The following is a 15,983-nucleotide window of genomic DNA, read 5'->3' on the forward strand; positions in this document are numbered from 1 at the left end:
TAGCCTTACACAGTTTCCCTGTTCAATACGGGATAATTACCAACATTTTGAATTTGTCATATACATTCAAAACAATGCAATGTGACTACTCTTAAGGCTAAAACATTTTTTTTTAAATGTACATATGTCACAATTTAAGGTAAACCACACAATACAATTGTGGACATGCTCAATTGCAAATATGCAGGGTAATGCAAAAGGATTCACAAAGGACAATGTGCTCGATGTGGTGTGCTCACTTAGTGTTACTCACGTGTTGCACTTGACGCTGCGTTTCAAGGTCTCAGCAATACTTTAGTAAGCACAATATTATCATAACTGACTGAAAGACTGTCCAACACTATAAGAATACAACTCAGACTCAAACTAGAATAGAATAAACTGGAATTCTCCGTTATTTTGTGGTGTCTTATAAGTCCACTTGTATGCATTACTCAATATTAAAAAAAACTTCATCAAGATCATCATATCAGCCACTGGCTACCACCTTAAATGTATGAAGTGACAAAAGTACTAATATCACACTGTAAAAATACTCTGTTACAAGTAAAAGTCCTGCATTGAAAATGTTACAAGTATGTAAGTGTCATCAGGAACCTTTTTCAGTTAAAGTGTTTTTACTGTTGCATTTATATTGTGCCCTGCCTAGGGACTGCAGATGTAAATTAGCCTAAGGCTAACTCTGGTACAATGCATCAAATGGCAACATTTATGTTAAAATTTGTACCCTAAATTTGGTCCCTAAAAAATAAAATGAATAAATAAATAAAATCTACTCAAAGTATTGAAAGTAAAAGTACTCAATCCAGAAAAACCAACCTGATCTCCGTGAAATGAACACGGCCCCTTAACTCTAAATCTGTGGCAGTGTCACGAAATCGGCAAAAATTCCGTGATGGGCCCACGGAAGAATTCCGTGAAATGAACATGGCCCCTTAAGTTAAGGAAAAGGTCGTGGGTGGGTGGGACAACAACGGTTTACGTTTAGGAAAAGAAGAACAGGACGGCCGTATACAGCGGACAGGTTGAGTTTAGGAAAAGAAGAACGGGTTGGGTTTAGGAAAAGAAGAACGGGTTGGGTTTAGGAAAAGAAGAACGGGACGGTTGGTTTAGGAATCCTGACACATGGGACACGATCCCCAGTCTCCTGGGTGAAAGTCCTGTGTTGTTTGACCCATCCTCCACCCCACCCAACCTCCCTATGCAGATTTTCGGGCTTTCATACTACTCGCTACCGTTGTTGCTCTTTATGCTACGTCATCTTCTCATTGACTTTACTTTGGCTATTGTTTTCCGTGGTGGTGGGAAGGAATGTGTGCAAATTCCGTGTGGCCCCTACGTAATGCGCTGTTAACAGTTCGTGATCATTTCACGGAATTCTGTGAGACCAGGCTGAGAAAAACCCTCACATTTTAGAAACTGGAAACGATCCAAACAGTTGTGTGTTTAATGGTCTAATCATTTCAGCTGGACTTGTAGGCCGTTATATTGTTGGGTAATTTATAATTTATAAAAATGTATATAACAAAACATTGTATTTTATAAACTGTAATGGTAAATGTGTTGAGTGTAGTGGAGTAAAAAGTACAATGTTTCTCTCTGAAATGTAGCGGAGACTACAAGAAGACTCAAGGAAAGTACAAGTACCTCATATTTGTACTTACTGTAAGTACAGTACTTGAGTAAATGCACTTAGTTACATTCCACCACTGCTTGAAACAGATGCTGTCCACTGTAACATAGATAATATTGTGAGAAAAAACACTCTCATTTGATAATTCTGGGACATTTTGCAGTGAATATTATGTCACCACATCTCCCATTCTGTATGGCTGCAGGCTGTTCAATGGTTTCCTCTATACGTGCTTCACACTCTTCCTGCCCTCTGTTTAATTTGCCAGAGTAGATTCCTGTGCTTCACCATTCTGAATCACTGGCTGGCTGTTCTGCCAACAACAGGATGACGTGGTTTCAGTAATAGATGGCTTCTTTTTGGGCAATTAATAATCAAAGGTGTAATTTAGATGCCCCGAGTTTACGGGGCTCTTAATAAAGTTTCATACTCCCTCAGGCAATATGACTCATGCACTGATTTTTGGTTTGTATCATTTTGTTATATGTTGGCTTAATTTAACTCTGGTAATCTCTTTTGAAGATTGCAGCGATAAGTATTTTATATCTTAGACACTAAACACCTTATACTCTATTTCCTGTGGTGATAGAAGAAGGTGTGAATGTGAATATGAGGAAAAAACACCTCCCGAAATGCTCTTATGGTCATGATTTACTGATGACCATATGCAATTGTCTGTCTCCTATGCCTTCTTCTTCCTTTGCAGTGTCCTTTGGGCCGAGCTTTAGATTATAGAGCAGGCAGGCTGGAGCTTCTCAGGGATATCACAGGAATTGAGTAATCGCATGGCATGACAAGATCCTGCCCTCTAATTATCCTCCGCCAATGTTTGCCGCGGCAATTTTGTTTTTCCTGTCTGTGTTTTCTTGCTATACATTCTTTTTCTCTCTCTGCTGTGTTGTCACTGTCTCGTCCCTTTCATCTGTGTTCTCAGCTGATTGTGGGATGGTGTGAATTGGAGGGCAGAGTGCGTTCAATGACCAAATGACATGCAATCACTTACACGCCACTCTCTTCTTCGTGTAATGACTCTGCAAGCCTTCAACTACGTCCCCACAGGCCCAAACAGACTGGCTGCGCCCTCATCCCTGACACTATTGAATCTCTGTGATTCATTTCTGACAAGTCAAAGCACAAGTACTCACCTTTTAACTCAGGTAAAGACTGCGAGGCGAATGGAGTGAATTACAAGCATTGGGTAGTAATGTGTTGGGTAATGCGTTATCATCACTAGCTGCATTAACTTTTCCTTTATGCTTACTCTTAAATGTGAGAGGAGAAGAGCTTGGTAACTGGTCCCATTCTACTTTTGGAGACTCTTGGAACCACAAGTAACCCTGCATTCTGGATTTTACAGGGATCCAATGCAGATAAGCCAACACGGGGGATATATTATCTAATTTTCTAGTTCTTGTGTGTACATGCACTGCAGCATTCTGGATCAACTGTGGAATCTTAAGGGACTTATTGGAGCAACCTCATAATAAGGATTTGCAATAATCCAGCCTAGAAATAACAAATCCATGGACTAGTTTTTCTGCACCTTTTTGAGAGGGTGTGCCTGATTTTTGCAATGTTATGTAGGTGAAAAAAGGCAGTCCTTGAAGTTTGTTTTATGTGGGAATTAAAGGACATATCCTGATCAAAGATAATGTAGAGATTCCCTAGGGTGGTGTTGGAGGCCAGGGCAATGCCGCATAAAGAAACTATATTTTAAGATTATTAATTTCATTCAGGTGTTTGGGGCCAAGTACAATAACTTCTGTTTCGTCTGAGTTTAACAACACAGGTAATGCGCAACGAAATACATTTGTCTTACTTTTAGTAATAGGTTTTGTATAATTATAACTTCAGAGCAGTTGACAAACATTTTATATTGGTACAGAATGGACAGGTGCTTGCAATAAATGTATGTGTATTTTAATTTCATAATCTTTATGTCATTTTTTTAAAGGTCCAATGTGTAGGAATTTCTCCCATCTAGCGTTGAGATCATATATCGCAATCAACTCTATCGCGCCACGCAGTTCAAAGTACGTATTACAGCTACGGTAGCCTTCACTCTTCAAAAAGACGGTCTCTTGCTCTTTTCAATATCCTTTTTCTTTTTCTGGGCGAAGAAGAAGACTCCTGTTCCTAAAATATGGATTTTTAATACGTGTGGTCCTCCATGTTTCCTTCTTCAAACTTGCCGGGGCCGGGAAGCTACGATACCCATTAGCAGCATTAGCAGCACCTGTGAGTTTATCATGTGACAGCGAAAACGCAAAAGGTGGAGCAGTATGTCCTGTATGTCCCTTAACGGCTAACGTAGTTCAAGATGAAGCATGAATATGGAGCATCTACCCCAGTTCATGCGAATGCAAATGTAAAATGTCAAGCCAAAAGGAATACTTGGAATTGATGATGGTGGTAAATATTCATGAAAAAGGACAAGTTTGTGAACGGGCAACACAGATTTTGATAATGAACAACTAAGCACGTTACACACTGGACCTTTAAGCAAATACGCTGCAAAGTAACTGCTTTTCAATTAATATCTTATGAAAGAAAATCGTGTATTTAGACACACTGTAGGAAAAATATGAGTGTTTGGAACATGTACATGCTGTCTGAGAAGGACAAAACTACAATGTGTTTACACGTTTGACATTAAAAAGATTACTTTGGGTACATTGTCAACTTAAGGGATGATCTATATTCCATCTTCATCCTTATTTGTCATTTTGGTTGAGTGACGTACATTACAATGTAACTTACCTTTGCTTTGCACTTTGCTTTGTAGTGAACCTACTGAGCCCTCTCTTTTTTGGTGGTTACCCTTCCTCTTGCCCACTGTTCAGTTCGGACACTGTAACTACTGTATGTCTCTAGGTTTATAATTTGTTTCATTTTTATGTTTGTATAAAAGCTCTTTGTTCATTGCAAATGACAGAAGCTCTCTTTCTTCCACTCTTTGAAAAAAGAGTACCTTGTTAGAGTTATGTTTGCATTTATCTCACCATCTTTGGAAGATTGTATATTGATCCCATGACAGGAAATGTAAAACCCCGCCCGAGTACATTACCTGTGCTAGGGCGTCATTTTCACTGTACAATGCGCCGTAGAGCAATTGAATGAATTCATGTGGAATACCCAAAATGTTTATTATGGATGCTTTTCCCCAATACTCACTTAATCAGGAATAATGTGATTCACGTCAGCCATATGTTTCTCATGAAGTTGAATCTTGAGGAATGTGGACTTTGGTGAGAAGCTGCTATGATTTGTGAGGTGTGTGTGTGGTGGAAATACAACAGGGGGATGGGATCCTGCAGGGGGATTTCCCCAACCACGATGCGCCCAACCTGTTTACCTACAACAGGTCCCTACTCCCTTTTTTCACAGTTATACACCCACTTCCTAAGCCATGTGTTTTAAATGGAGTGTATGCCTATTTCCATGTTTGTGCACAAGCATGCATGCAGCATTTGCTCTTGGCAGCTTACAATGTATATGGCCAAATATCTACACGTTTCCCAGGCTTTCGGGCCAAGCCTAGTCCCCACAGTGCGACCCCTGACACATGGGTCCCAGCCCATTTTGAGCTCATATAGGATGAGGCAATGCAGGACCTGGGGAGGTTAGCAGTGAGCAGACACTAGTCAGAGTGAGGACAGGCTCCCTCTTTCTCTCTGTCTCACCTCTCTCTCTTCCTTTTGCACATACAGAAAATACATCGCCTCGCTGACAGAGTTAGTTGGATTGGGACCCTGTCCTCCTCTTCCAGCAGAGGGTCAACACTTTGGACCACACAGAGAGAGAGAGAGAGAGAGAGGCTGTGAGTGAGTGAGGGAGTGGTGGTGATGATGAGACCTTGCCTGCTTGCCACACGCCTCAGTCGACTCCAAATCAGAGCCTGGACTGCAGCGGTCCTCTGAGCTGCAGGGACGTCTCTGTTAAAGTCTCTTGGATGCTAATGGCTTCCCCAGCTCCACCGCTGAGCTGCAGGGACAGTCTGAGACTCAGCTAAACTAGGACAGAGCATCCAGGGTAAAAGAGTAGTGCAATGAAGGCGTTTTATTTTGCCCCATGGTAATCATGTTAAAGATTTTCACATAATTCAAGTTTTCCTTTTCACTACTTTTAGTTTATAACTCACTTTAGTAATTTACTCAGCAAGCTAGTGAACAAGGGCCCACTGATCCTGTCATGATTAGCTAAACCTCCTTCTGCCACATTTAATTATTATTGTTCAGTGTCTGAATTGGTCCCAAAAAAGTGCCAGTACCCTAATTCAGCAGTTGCATGGCACGGTCATTACATGTGTTTTGGATATATTTACTCCCTTTATTCATACTATATCTTGTAGGTCGACTATTCCATCGATCTAAGGAGCCTGATTCACGAATGTGCGTGTAATCCTATCGCAGGGGCCATGCTAATCTTCTCTGTATCCATTCTAATTTTTCATATGTACTGCCTGCCTGAGCAAGCAGCAAGTGGAGCTGATTTGACTACTAATCTCACAGTCACAGTGTCTGAAAATGTGGTTATGAAACAAAGGATCACTCCATTCGAGCTATCTGGGGGTGCTGAATGTTTGATTTAACTTAGTTTCTAGTTTGGTTTCTCCAAATAAATCATGCTATACAGTGCTAAGCATAAGTGAATACAACCATGCTAAAGTTGACTTAAAAGAGGATTCAAAAATCATCTTTTGGAAATTGATCTTAATGCCTTAATTTAAAAAAATGAGGAAAAATCCAACCTTTAAGGATACCAATTTTCTTTGTGAATGAATAATGTATCGGAAATAAATAAATGTTCTTCCTTAAAATACAGGGGGCATAAGTAAGTACACCCCTATGTTAAATTTCCATAGAGGCAGGCAGATTTTTATTTTTAAAGGCCAGTTATTTCATGGATCCAGGATACTATGCATCCTGGTAAAGTTCCCTTGGCCTTTGGAATTAAAATAGCCCCACATCATCACATACCCTTCACCATACCTAGAGATTGGCATGGGGTACTTTCCATAAAATCATCTCTCAATTCAAATCAAACCAGCTATTAGGCTAACTGAAATAAAACCATGCCAATCTCTAGGTATGGTTATCATGAAATAACTAGCCTTTAAAAATAAAAATCTGCCTGCCTCTATGGGAATTTAACATAGGGGTAGACTTACTAGAAGAAGAACATTTCTTTATTTACAATACCGATTACAATGTCCTTAAAGGTTGGATTTTTCCTCATTTTTTAATTTAGGCACTAAGATACATTTCCAAAAGATGATTTTTTTATTCCTCTTTTTAGTCAACTTTAGCATGGGTGTATTCACTTATGTTTAGCACTCTATAGCCTGTTTTGGTATAAATATCAGCCTATTAATAATACTGTTAATAACAATTAGAAGTAAGTGTACTCACCGGTACTGGTGAGTACTGGCCCATTTCAGGCACTGTTATGGTTCACATTTGTTGTGTCCCTTGGTGATGCGTTTGTACACATATTAGCTGAAGCATTCCTAGATTAGCTTCTGTTGACATACTGTACCTTCTGAGAGCTGTGGTAAAGCTCCACTAGATAGCTGATGGGGAAGAACTACCCATTGCTACCAGAGATCATTGACAGACCAGCTATATTAAGCAGCTTGTCCGATATTCACAAGAGATGCTACCTGCCAATGTTAGCTGTCCCACTTGAGGCATTAGCTGCAACTAGAATAACGCACCACAATCTTCGACCAAACCCTCGGTAGGGTCGGGTATCGTTTGGAATTTTTCCGATGCTAGTACAATACTTTTAAAACAGTGCCGTGCCTAAACGGTGCCTGAACCGATACTTTAAAAAAATATTTTTAAAAAAGGATCACAAAACCACAGTAGGCGACATTAAAGAACAGCTTGTTTATCGCTAAGGCCATATGGTCAAATTTAAATGATTTATTAAAAATGTATTTATTTCACCAGTAAATCGCTCGTAAACGACAAAAACAACCACTAGATGGAAATGGGTGTTTTACAATACCTTTGAATGCACCACGAGGCCTACCAGTTTCAAGTAAATTCACCCTTGTCCCGTCTGTGTTGTTTTTCAGACAACGGCAGGCAGTGGCCATATAGTGCAGCTAGTTTGTGTCTTTAACTGCAGACTGTTGGACGTCCCGCTGTTGGAATCCTCTACAATGAAATACAGTCACACTTTACACCGTTTTGCTGTCAGCATTTTAACCGCGTTTAACCCAGTTACTAGCTAATGGTTGGCTAATGTTAACGTTACCTGCTGTGTAAGTGTAATGTCCATGTTAACAAGCGTAACATGCCGCAATGTTTCTGTTGCCTCGTCCGTTTCGGAGCATCAGAGAGCAGTGCAGGCATTTAAGTGGCACCGAAATGAGGCACCGAAATCTGTGTTCCTATTCGGTCCGGTAGATACCGGTCGTTAAGGCACTGGTGCAGCACCGGGTCTCAGTACCCAACCCTAACTATCGGTAGTCGTCAAGTTGCATTGTGGGTAATGTATAGGCGCCAGGTTTTACCTCAGAGAATAATGTTGGCCTAATGTGCAGTCATAGACATACTAATTGACCACAATGCATAATGTAGCTGAATATAAGTTTGTTAAGTGTTATGTAAACGTAAAGAGCTAGTCCTTCAGAAAATGTTGCAGGTCTACCAGAGCCAATTAGAGGCTACTGCATACCCTCCCATTCTCTCAATGATGGACCTTTTATAGCCCATTCCTTACTTAGGGCGTGACTGCCGAAGATCAAGCCCTCAGATCTGTACTTGTGTTTGTCTACATACAACACAGGCAGCACAGGTTGGTCACTGTCCTTAGTTTTGGTCAAGCTCTGTGACTGAAGCCAGAACTTGACGCTGTTCCCTGTAGGTACAGAGCAGAGGGAGGGATAAACGCATACGTGTGTGTGTGTGTGTGTGTGTGTGTGTGTGTGTGTGTGTGTGTGTGTGTGTGTGTGTGTGTGTGTGTGTGCTTCTAGCCTCACAGAGGATCCCAGAGACCCCACCCTTTGACTAAAATGCCACAATTAGTGCAAGCGTAGCCTGGATCATATCACGCGGTGCGTTTGTAATTGTTTAAGAGTAAAACAACCTGAGTTTTTAAAGAGCTCAGTCAGGAGGGGCCGAGAGGTTTTAGTTATTTCTCAGCGGTCTAGTTGAAATCTCTAACCCTGCACATTATTCTACGTCTCTGTTCATTACACCAGGAGATAAATACCACCACTCTAATTGTACAACAGAGATTAAAAAGGAGAATTCCTTTTCTATTTTGCAATATCTTCTCCCACAAAGGAGGATGATTGCAAAGCTCAGAAAGCCACAGCGCTGGCTGGATTGTGTCCAACAGCCCATAAGATCCGAGGGCCATACCTTCAAGACCTCTGACATCTGTCCTGTCTCCCCACCCCCCGCCCCCCGCCTCCCAAACCATATTATATGCTCCTCATTGACCCAAACGGATCAGGGATCTGCTCTTAATCACATGCCCCTCTTTATAAGCTCCCTGACTTATTAAAGCAACTCATGGCTGTATTTAAGGGCTATAAATCATATTTTGTAATATAGGCGGATAGGGGGACGATTGGCAAGGAGTGCAGTGGTGTGTGTGTGTGTGTGTGTGTGTGTGTGTGTGTGTGTGTGTGTGTGTGTGTGTGTGTGTGTTGATATAAAGCCGTCTCATTTTCACCCAGACTCCAGGACAGATACACACAAACACACACACACACACACACACCAATCCTCTGATCAAAGTTTTTTTCAAAATTGAGCTTGTTTTACTGTATCATCATTTGCAAGGTAGACGTGTGTGTGTCTGTGTGTGTGTGTGTGTGTGTGTGTGTGTGTGTGTGTGTGTGTGTGTGTGTGTGTGTGTGCGCGCGCGTGTGTGCACGTGTGTGCGCATGTCATGTGAAAATATCAAAGCTGGGGATTTTTAGGTTTTAACATTAGTTGAAGGATTACATGTTCCTCTGTGAGGTGAGACAAAGCCCATGCACTTTAGGCTTATGCAACCCTGTAAATACAGGGTCCTGGACAAAAATTAGTCTGTAAAACCTCACCCTGTTCAAGAAGGTTAAGCCAACCTACTGTATGTATCGTCCTCCTGTCGAGGTAAAGGCAGAACCCCCATGACGTTGTTGTTGGAGGATGGGGTGGATGGCGTACTAAGTGTGTCACTTTTTTCTTTTTAAAGATTATTTTTTGGGGCTTTTCCCTTTATTCGAAAGTAGATAGATATTAAAGGGGGAGAGAGATGGGGGATGACACGCAGCAAAGGGCAGCAGGTCGGATTTTAACCCTGCGTCGCTGCAGGACTCTACAAACGCTCTTACTGGGTGAGCTAGAGGCCGCCCCACTAAGTGTGCCACTTTGACACCTGAGACCATGGTTTGTGTCCAGTCAATGTTGTCGTTTTTAGCCATGCTAGTCATATGACTTAATGGATGTCAATGTCGCATCTACCACTTTGCTTGAGACTGAAACAACTCAACAAACAAAGTCTTGTTTGATTACCCAGTTTGATATTTATGGTCCCCAGAGGATGAATCCTAATGAATCCTAATTCCTGACTTTTCCTCCACTGCCACCAGCAGGTTACTGTAATACTTATTCATTGAAATATATTGATATATTTGATACAATTTGGTACAGACATTCATGGTGCCTAGATAATATGATTGGGTCTAAAAATTCAGGCCCGATCCTCTATGAACCTGCACTGTTTCTGTCCAAATCCGCTTTTTTGTCCATGCGTGTCAGAATAGTTATCAAAACAAAACAAAAACACCAGGAAATTCACGACAACCCGAACTGACCGAACAAGAAATTACAGCCCGGCTCTGCCCATTCGGGTTCGGGCAGAAAGTCAAAGCTCTATTCCTATGTACAGACACACAGCTCCACTATCGTGGCTTTAGATCATACTTTCAAATGGCCATCATATGTTCCCAATCTTAATTGCCCAGGCCCAACATTAAGTGTGGATGTCAGCAGAATCTTTCTGGAAGTTTTCCAGAGACTTTTGTTGAGCTTTGTATTATTATTTATGACCATATTTAGGTGTGATACAGACATCCTGACACAAAAAACTACTATAAATGATTGTTGAATTATTACAGTTTTTTTTCGATTGCTAGATGACAGTGGGCACAACTGCAGTAACATGTGCAAAACTCTAACGACAGTCTGCACAGCAGCAGTTCATGTGGACCAAACTCTAGTTTGTTTTTCATTGCTTGAACACAGTTTTCAAAACTCTACACACTTATCCCACGGCTTTAACCACAACCTGCACAACACAGTGGATTCACTGCACACAAGCTCCACCAAGACCAAAACAATGGATTATTAGTATTGACAAATTTACAAATGCTTTCACACTGTATGTCAGAACAGATAACATTGTGTTCTCAACCTAACTTACAGTAAAGGCTAAAGTCAAAGTTTGCAGCTGATCATATTGTAAATTGAAACACAAATATATCCCCTGCATTTTATACATGCATTTATTGAGAAACAGCTGATTGAAGTTATGCAAATAGATCAATCACAGCTGATTCCCTTCTAGGAAACACACTCAGGTGTTGAGGTTCTGGTAAAAAAAAAAAAAAAAAAAAAAAAAAACCCAACAAAACAAAAATGTAGAGAGGCTTCAAGAGAAACTGCAGTCCAAAACACAATCTATGATCGATACAATATACTATTGTCTATTATATAAGGGCAGACCGGACACATATCAAATAATGCAGTTTCTGTAATTCCATCTGATGTTAGTGTTTTGTATGACATTGTGTAGTGATTGACTAAATGTTCCTGTTGGAAGAGAACATGTGTTAATGTTTTGGAAGAATTATTTGATTTTGAGACATGTTTGCATTGTTTTGGTGGACATAGTGTATTGTGTTTGTAAATTATTGTATTTTGAAAATCAGTGTTGGAGTTTAGTTTACAATGTGTGATATTGAGCATGAAATTAACTGTTTTGCCTATCGTGTGTTGTAGGTGTGTTGGTGCGTTAAGAGTTTAGGAAAGTTGTTAAAAGTATTGAAAAAAGTGTCATAGCGATTGTGAAAAACTGTATATACACAGCTATAAAAAAAAGTGAAAAACATTATATCTTTACTATAGTAAAACTGCGTTCTTACCGTTTTTCAGAAAGTAATGGAGGTGAAAGCAATGGAAACACCACAGTCATTAGTATTTAGAGATGATGCAGACATCCAATGTGATGAAGAAAACTTGCCGCATGATGCTGGAGAGAGGCAGGATTAGTCACACTATTCTTTGTTACTGTTATGCACCTTTAGTTTTTTCCAGTAATTCCATAAATTACTACAGACAAAATACTATATTGAAGCAAACTGCTGATTTCCATTCCTTCTTGCTATATATTTTCTTTAAAGAAACTATTGAGTAGTGTGAAGTCACTTCAATTGTTCAAACTGTAAAGATGAGAAAGTTGGTAATTTGTGTATTGGTGTTTGATGCCAGTGTTTTTACTCTCAGTGTGTTCTGAGTGACAGTGTGTGTTATCTCAGTGAGGATTGTTCTGAGTGTTTGGCTGCACTGAGCCTGTTTTGAGACGTGTGTTCAGAGTTGTGTTGCTTGGAATGAGTTTTGCAGGTGATGTGAACTGTTTAGCTCAGGTGACTGTTGGTAGTGCAGACTGTGGTTAGTGTTTGCACATGTGGCTTCAGTTGTGACCAGTGTCGTTTAGCAATAGAAAAAAACTGTAAATGAGGTAACGGTCAAACGCCTTGTGTCATACATCAGTGTGTCATACATCAGTTAGTTCCCACGTGACAGCATCAATTACTCTCTCCATATTGAATTGAATTGTCTTGTGGATTATTCTTTAATTAAAATTCTTCTGTTTGCTTTTACATTTGATGAAGTCAAACTTCAGACTATTTATTCATATCTTACATTCATATTCTCATGTTTTAATTTGCTTATTTTATTAAAAGGTCATGACTCAAGTCTTGTCTGTGGTCAGGGACCTCAGAGTGGTATGACTTCTAACTGAATCAAAATCAAGTTTATATTAGAATATCCAGTTTTAAAGGGATATTCTTAATTGGAAAATCTATATATTAATTAATTATCTATTATCTATGTTTTTTTATGATGCCTATGTCTTTTTAGCTTTTTGTCTTTAGGTTGTTGTGTTGTAATTGTTGGTGCTTGCATTGCAAGACAAATTGCCGTGTCTACAGACAATAAAGTGCTATCTATCTATCTATCTATCTATCTATCTATCTATCTATCTATCTATCTATCTATCTATCTATCTATCTATCTATCTATCTATCTATCTATCTATATATATTTATCTTCTAATTTATATTTAGAAGTGTCTTTTATATTGTTTTTTCATATTGCCTTGTGTTTCTTTTATATCCTTTCTTAATGCATTTCTGTCTGAAATAGTAAAGAACTTTGAATTGCATTTTTGATGAAAGGTGTTATACAAACAAACTTGCCTTGCCTGTAGCATAGGTCAAGATGGTGCATGATGGTATTATCCATCTCTGCATCTCTTTTGTTATCTCTTTGTATTAATTCATTTTATGCTATATGGTTCAACATTATACTGGGTAATACCAAATGTGGCATTCTGATTCTATTTCAGTAACTTTATTCATTGACCTTTTATTTTCAGTTCTAAGGCTTAGCCAGACAATAATTCATTATCTGCTATAAACAAATAAACTATACCATGAACAATTACAAATATTCATTTTTCAGTATTGGTACAAAATAGCAGCAATAATTCACAACCACCTGTTTTAGTTTAGTTTACTTGCATAAAGATATAAAGTACATACAATAGATATTTAGGAAAGAACCCTCAAAGCTTATTCAGAGTCCTCCCCTTATACATTTACAAAAAAGAAGAAAAAAACCAACTAAAACATAATTCCTCTACAAAAAATAAAAAGTAAAACAAGCAAACACAACAAACAAACAGGTAAACATAAGACACAAAATGTATGTATATCAAACAAAACTGTCACAAGCCTTTTAAAAAAACCACACCAGTCCAATACTATAGTGGATATACTGTATATAGTGCACTTGTTGTGAACCTGTTATGGATTATGGCAGGTAAGGAGCCGAGAGAAGTATGGAGGGAGGGAGGTTTTGAGGGATGGAGACTGTTGTAAATTAGGGGATATTTGACGTATGGTTAGCCTACTTTTCGATGTTATTACTCAGAGGGACGGTTCCCTTCCCACTGTGGTGATCCAGCCTCCTCTCTGTTTGCTTAGCAGAGTGGTTCCATATGGAAGAACACATCAGTGCAGCATCTGGCACCACAGAGAGAGGAGACAAACAGGTCTGAAGCATGGACACGTGTGTTCACAGCAACTACCCACTACTGTATACAAGTCCTCATGTCAGCTGTAAGACCTAGAACTGTTCTGCATCAGGGTGACGCTTTACATTTGTGGTACAATTCTTTAGCATCAAACGAAAAGGAAATAAAAAGGGTTACACTGTTGTGCAAGGTCTGCTGAATGCGATTGCCTGGTATTATTTGGGAAAGGTGCTAAAGGTTTTAAGTGTGCTTATTAACACCTCCTTAGATAGGGAACGTTCCCTGAAGTAAGGAAATGCTGTTTTATTAACCTCCTCATAGTAAGCACACACACACACACACACACACACACACACACACACACACACACACACACAGTGGTGTGCCGCTCATTTGTAAGTAGCCTACTTTGCCCGTGCTGCTAAGCCTGTGCATGTAAAAAGGCTGAAATGGGTGGCAAAAACAAAACCACCGTGTATTAAGGAAGTTAATTAGCTGACCACCAGAAGGGCTCTCCGGAGAGAAAAAACACATTTAAACAATTATCAGGCTACCGTAAATCCAAGCTGCATAAAGACGTATCCTAAATTGTAGTGCTTAAACTGCCCAAGAAAATGTGTCAATTCCCGAAAGAAGGAACATGTTGAGCATGACATAAACAACGGCCTCAGGCTCTACTCTGGCTTGTCTGATGGTGGAGTGTGAATGGAAAGTAGTTACTCATTGAAGCGGCTGTTGTTTGATGAAATCAAGGTGAGAACTGTCTCTCCTTGTCAGTTGGTTTTGTTCGTCGCATGTGACCTCTCACATGCTGCTGATCACATTTTAACAAAACCTCATTGATGTATTTTGTTGGTGTTACAGTAACAATGTATTTGAGAATTTACAAAAGTGCCCCAAGACAAATATCACAAATGTCCCAAAATGCCCTTTTTGTTACTGATTGGCTCGGTGGGACACTACGATTATGTTAACCATTACCTTGTTTAATGTTAAACATGTCTGTTTATGCTAAACGCTCCCTGGCGTTGTACAGTACATAAACACATTATTAGCAATATGTAGACACTGTAGTTTATGACCACTGAAACACTGTACTTCAGTGGTGGAAGAAGTACTCAGATCATTCACTCAACATTAACGTCAAGTATTACATTACAAGTAAAATGCTTTTACAATTGTACTTACAGTAAAGCAAAAGAACAGATGTATTACTATATTAGCGGTGTCCTCAACGTATCAAAAATGAAAATGGTCCCAGTGAATGTTATATTAAATTAAGTGACATTCTACTGGTTGGTCAAGTTGGCGCCACATTTTAACTACTTTATATACTGTGTTTTAAATCATTAATCATCACTCAGAACTAAAGCTGTGAAATACAGTGTGCATGTAGTGGAGTGCAAAGTACAGTTTTCCCCTTGAAATTGTAGTGGAGTTGTAGTATTATGTAAGTAGCATATGATGGTAATACTCAAGTACATTAGAAGCCTTTACTTGCGTAAATGTACTTAGTTACATTCCACCACAGCTATTGCTCCAGGCATTGAAAGAATTGTCTCGTAAATAGTTAGAATTTTTGACCAAAACAATACTATAGTAGGTTTACTTTCAGTGTGGATTTGAGCTGTCATCATGTCTCAATTCAATGTGTTTGTGCAGCCCAACACAGCGAGGAGGATTATTACCAACAGTAGAACTCTCATCCTTCAACATCCAAACATTCCTCATCCCGTGGAGAGACGGCTTTGGGTGTTGGAGAGGAACTTAAACAATGACTCACTTTACTGACAGACAAGAGCAAATCGATATCACATGTCAGAGAAAGTCTTCTTAGAAGCATTCACCTGTATGTTTTCTCCCTGAGTTAAAAGACTTGTGAATACTGAAATCACCTTTGATTACATTTACACTAATTACACTGTAGCACCGAGCAGGGACCTCCCCTGGCCCTCTTTACCCCCTCTTGTTCCCCTTTCCTCGCCTCATGTGGACCGCGGCTCTACCACCTCTGCAGTCTTTT

The 15,983-nt window shown here is 39.6% G+C and overlaps 1 non-coding gene across 1 annotated transcript; it reads right to left on the reverse strand.

Moving 5' to 3' along the window:
• Positions 1–6,000: 6,000 nt before the first annotated feature.
• Positions 6,001–6,107, reverse strand: LOC116066686. The gene has a single exon (XR_004109024.1). It is a non-coding gene; the product is annotated as a U6 spliceosomal RNA (small nuclear RNA).
• Between the last annotated feature and the right edge of the window lie 9,876 nt (positions 6,108–15,983).

This window comes from Sander lucioperca, chromosome 10, assembly GCF_008315115.2.
Source record: "Sander lucioperca isolate FBNREF2018 chromosome 10, SLUC_FBN_1.2, whole genome shotgun sequence".
In the NCBI taxonomy this organism is placed as follows: domain Eukaryota; kingdom Metazoa; phylum Chordata; class Actinopteri; order Perciformes; family Percidae; genus Sander; species Sander lucioperca.